Raw genomic sequence first — 5,241 nt, forward strand, 5'->3', positions numbered from 1 at the left:
TGTACCTTAACCTAACCCATGTTGTACCTTAACCTAACCCATGTTGTACCTTAACCTAACCCATGTTGTACCTTAACCTAACCCATGTTGTACCTTAACCTAACCCATGTTGTACCTTAACCTAACCCATGTTGTGCCTTAACCTAACCCATGTTGTGCCTTAACCTAACCCATGTTGTGCCTTAACCTAACCCATGTTGTGCCTTAACCTAACCCATGTTGTGCCTTAACCTAACCCATGTTGTGCCTTAACCTAACCCACGTTGTGCCTTAACCTAACCCACGTTGTGCCTTAACCTAACCCATGTTGTGCCTTAACCTAACCCATGTTGTGCCTTAACCTAACCCATGTTGTGCCTTAACCTAACCCATGTTGTGCCTTAACCTAACCCATGTTGTGCCTTAACCTAACCCATGTTGTGCCTTAACCTAACCCATGTTGTGCCTTAACCTAACCCACGTTGTGCCTTAACCTAACCCACGTTGTGCCTTAACCTAACCCATGTTGTGCCTTAACCTAACCCATGTTGTGCCTTAACCTAACCCATGTTGTGCCTTAACCTAACCCACGTTGTGCCTTAACCTAACCCACGTTGTGCCTTAACCTAACCCACGTTGTGCCTTAACCTAACCCACGTTGTGCCTTAACCTAACCCACGTTGTGCCTTAACCTAACCCACGTTGTGCCTTAACCTAACCCACGTTGTCCCCTAAAGTAACCCACGTTGTCCCCTAACGTAACCCACGTTGTCCCCTAACGTAACCCATGTTGTCGCCTAAACCTGCTCTGTAATTGTTATACGACTCGTTCAATTAGTGTAGTGTTGCCCACCCGCAACCCTCGCAATATAGTTCGCTACTTCGCACTGCCCGCTCCCCTGTGTATCGCTTCATGTTAAACACCTTGCAAGTCTTGCTGACTTTCCACATGCTCCTGCTGTACACTGTAATGTGGATGGCAGCAGGACGTACATGCCGCCCCTCCCCACGTCCCCACCTTGCCCCCCTGCCTTCGCAAGCTGGTTGGTGAGAAGTTTGCATGTTCAATGCCCTTCGCATGCGACGTACTCAGGCTACGTTGTGGTGCGGCCTGTGTCAACCGTCGCTAATGTCGTACGCGTAAACCACAATCTGTACTGCACATTCGTCCTTATGTACCGAATGATACATCGTGGCACATGTGTGACCGTACAACGACTGCGCCCAAAAACGGCGGACCATACAGTGCAAATATTGTGCACGCAGCTACGTGTCGTCTCCCTATGAGAGCTGGATTGCAGTGTGGTACGCCATAGAGACGTGTGGGAGGAACGGACGCCGTGGATGGCGATCAGCATGAGCTGTCTGTTGATGTATTCGACCTAGTCGTCTCTCCTCACACACCGTGATGGCATGGTGCACCGCGTTCCATATCTGCGACATGCTACAGAGGCCGGTTGACAGTCGTTCGAGCAATGGACATCGCATACGTACGGGGGCCACCTTCCACGTATTGTCTAGGCGTGCACATTTTGTTGCGTGTATGTGGGCAGACGTAGTGTGGCGTGACACCTGACACAGGCATGCAATAATCGTTGAAGTTGCAAATGGCGATGGACGCCTGCGTTTTCTGGTGAAGTTACGCAAATGAACAAATGGTAACCTGTTGTGGTGCGGTTGTTCTCGCTAGGGGTGAATCGGTGATGGCGACGATAGGTTGAGGTACGAACCGGTTGTTCCAGCGATACCCACCATGCCGACGAAACTGAACGGCATCTGGGTGTGAAGCGATACGCGGCGGTGGCTGGGTGGGACCGTCCCCGGCCGGTGAGGGGGCGCCTCCCGGCGTGCTGGCCGCGCGGTGCGTGGGCGCACGCGCTACAGCCGGCTGGTGGGGGCGGCCAGTGGCAGGCGCGCCGGCCGACGGACGCGGCAGGCGTCGCAGCTGCGCGCCGGCGCACCCTGCGCGCGGCGCCGTGCGGCCAAAGTAGGTCCTCGCGGGCCCGGTGCGAAGCGCGGTGGACATCTTCAGTGTGCTGGTCCGATTGAGGACTGTGTGCGTTGAGGATGCGCCGCCGCCCGGCGCTCGGCGCCGCGACGCCGTCTGCTGCTCGGTCGCCCCAGCGGTTCTCGCTGGTGGTTTGTATCGCAGCTGTGCGGATGTGTTGGCGCGTGCGCTGTGCTGGGAGAGTTCGCTTCGGCACCCAAGTGGGGCTTTTGTCCTTCTGTGGCGCTGGCGTTGGAGCTGCCGGTCACCGTAGGTGGCGCGTGTTGTCTCCCGCCGGCAATGCCACGACAGCACGCTCCCGGGCCTCTGTCGGCAGCGGCAAGCTCAGTTGGGAGCACCGGGTGGTCGCACCGAAAGCGTCTACTCGCCTAACTCCGGGCGATTGCGCCTCTCTCGAACCCGACCAAGTACTTGGGACGGCGCTGCGCGCCGCCGGGACCTGAGAGGGTTTCGAGGTGTATTGTGCAGGGGAGCTCAGCCTCCTCCTGTTTGCAGAATGATTGAGCGGACGCTTGCGTGTTCGCGCGGGCCCCCGGGACACACTCCCGGGCGGCCGGGCTGCTCAGCTCTAGTTGACGCAGCTCCCTGGTTGATCCTGCCAGTAGTCATATGCTTGTCTCAAAGATTAAGCCATGCATGTCTCAGTACAAGCCGCATTAAGGTGAAACCGCGAATGGCTCATTAAATCAGTTATGGTTCCTTAGATCGTACCACGTTACTTGGATAACTGTGGTAATTCTAGAGCTAATACATGCAAACAGAGTCCCGACCAGAGATGGAAGGACGCTTTTATTAGATCAAAACCAATCGGTCGGCTCGTCCGGTCCGTTTGCCTTGGTGACTCTGAATAACTGTGGGCTGATCGCACGGTCCTCGTACCGGCGACGCATCTTTCAAATGTCTGCCTTATCAACTGTCGATGGTAGGTTCTGCGCCTACCATGGTTGTAACGGGTAACGGGGAATCAGGGTTCGATTCCGGAGAGGGAGCCTGAGAAACGGCTACCACATCCAAGGAAGGCAGCAGGCGCGCAAATTACCCACTCCCGGCACGGGGAGGTAGTGACGAAAAATAACGATACGGGACTCATCCGAGGCCCCGTAATCGGAATGAGTACACTTTAAATCCTTTAACGAGTATCTATTGGAGGGCAAGTCTGGTGCCAGCAGCCGCGGTAATTCCAGCTCCAATAGCGTATATTAAAGTTGTTGCGGTTAAAAAGCTCGTAGTTGGATTTGTGTCCCACGCTGTTGGTTCACCGCCCGTCGGTGTTTAACTGGCATGTATCGTGGGACGTCCTGCCGGTGGGGCGAGCCGAAGGCGTGCGACCGCCTCGTGCGTGCTCGTGCGTCCCGAGGCGGACCCCGTTGAAATCCTACCAGGGTGCTCTTTATTGAGTGTCTCGGTGGGCCGGCACGTTTACTTTGAACAAATTAGAGTGCTTAAAGCAGGCAAGCCCGCCTGAATACTGTGTGCATGGAATAATGGAATAGGACCTCGGTTCTATTTTGTTGGTTTTCGGAACCCGAGGTAATGATTAATAGGGACAGGCGGGGGCATTCGTATTGCGACGTTAGAGGTGAAATTCTTGGATCGTCGCAAGACGAACAGAAGCGAAAGCATTTGCCAAGTATGTTTTCATTAATCAAGAACGAAAGTTAGAGGTTCGAAGGCGATCAGATACCGCCCTAGTTCTAACCATAAACGATGCCAGCCAGCGATCCGCCGCAGTTCCTCCGATGACTCGGCGGGCAGCCTCCGGGAAACCAAAGCTTTTGGGTTCCGGGGGAAGTATGGTTGCAAAGCTGAAACTTAAAGGAATTGACGGAAGGGCACCACCAGGAGTGGAGCCTGCGGCTTAATTTGACTCAACACGGGAAACCTCACCAGGCCCGGACACCGGAAGGATTGACAGATTGATAGCTCTTCTTGATTCGGTGGGTGGTGGTGCATGGCCGTTCTTAGTTGGTGGAGCGATTTGTCTGGTTAATTCCGATAACGAACGAGACTCTAGCCTGCTAACTAGTCGCGTGACATCCTTCGTGCTGTCAGCGATTACTTTTCTTCTTAGAGGGACAGGCGGCTTCTAGCCGCACGAGATTGAGCAATAACAGGTCTGTGATGCCCTTAGATGTTCTGGGCCGCACGCGCGCTACACTGAAGGAATCAGCGTGTCTTCCTAGGCCGAAAGGTCGGGGTAACCCGCTGAACCTCCTTCGTGCTAGGGATTGGGGCTTGCAATTGTTCCCCATGAACGAGGAATTCCCAGTAAGCGCGAGTCATAAGCTCGCGTTGATTACGTCCCTGCCCTTTGTACACACCGCCCGTCGCTACTACCGATTGAATGATTTAGTGAGGTCTTCGGACTGTACGCGGCATTGACTCTGTCGTTGCCGATGCTACCGGAAAGATGACCAAACTTGATCATTTAGAGGAAGTAAAAGTCGTAACAAGGTTTCCGTAGGTGAACCTGCGGAAGGATCATTACCGACTAGACTGCATGTCTTTCGATGTGCGTGTCGTGTCGCGCAACACGCTACCTGTACGGCTCGCCGTAGCCGTGCGCCGCGTGCGGAACCACGCGTGCCTCTCAAAACTAGCGGCAATGTTGTGTGTACGAGCGCTGAAGCGCTGGAGCGGCTGGCCTGCGGCACCTGGCGCCTGGCGCCGGTTTTGAATGACTTTCGCCCGAGTGCCTGTCCGCTCCGGTGTGGAGCCGTACGACGCCCGTCGGCCGTGAGGCCGTTGGACACAGAACGCTGGAACAGGGGCCGCCACACGCCTCACTCCCGCCTATGCGACCGTCTCGAAAGAGACGGCGGAAACTGAGAAAAGATCACCCAGGACGGTGGATCACTCGGCTCGTGGGTCGATGAAGAACGCAGCAAATTGCGCGTCGACATGTGAACTGCAGGACACATGAACATCGACGTTTCGAACGCACATTGCGGGTCCATGGATTCCGTTCCCGGGCCACGTCTGGCTGAGGGTCGGCTACGTATACTGAAGCGCGCGGCGTTTGCCCCGCTTCGCAGACCTGGGAGTGTCGCGGCCGCCTGTGGGGCCGGCCGCGTCTCCTCAAACGTGCGATGCGCGCCCGTCGCCTGGCGGTTCGCATACCGGTACTTTCTCGGTAGCGTGCACAGCCGGCTGGCGGTGTGGCGTGCGACACCTCGTACAACGACCTCAGAGCAGGCGAGACTACCCGCTGAATTTAAGCATATTACTAAGCGGAGGAAAAGAAACTAACAAGG

The 5,241-nt window shown here is 55.6% G+C and overlaps 2 non-coding genes across 2 annotated transcripts; both read left to right on the plus strand.

Annotated features, from left to right (window-relative positions):
* The first annotated feature begins 2,569 nt into the window (after nt 1–2,569).
* On the plus strand, nt 2,570–4,474 carry LOC124747077. The gene has a single exon (XR_007011517.1). It is a non-coding gene; the product is annotated as a small subunit ribosomal RNA (ribosomal RNA).
* Nucleotides 4,475–4,824: 350 nt separating this feature from the next.
* Nucleotides 4,825–4,980, plus strand: LOC124747072. Its single transcript, XR_007011512.1, has one exon. It is a non-coding gene; the product is annotated as a 5.8S ribosomal RNA (ribosomal RNA).
* Nucleotides 4,981–5,241: the final 261 nt, after the last annotated feature.

This window comes from Schistocerca piceifrons, unplaced genomic scaffold (assembly GCF_021461385.2).
Source record: "Schistocerca piceifrons isolate TAMUIC-IGC-003096 unplaced genomic scaffold, iqSchPice1.1 HiC_scaffold_38, whole genome shotgun sequence".
NCBI lineage: Eukaryota > Metazoa > Arthropoda > Insecta > Orthoptera > Acrididae > Schistocerca > Schistocerca piceifrons.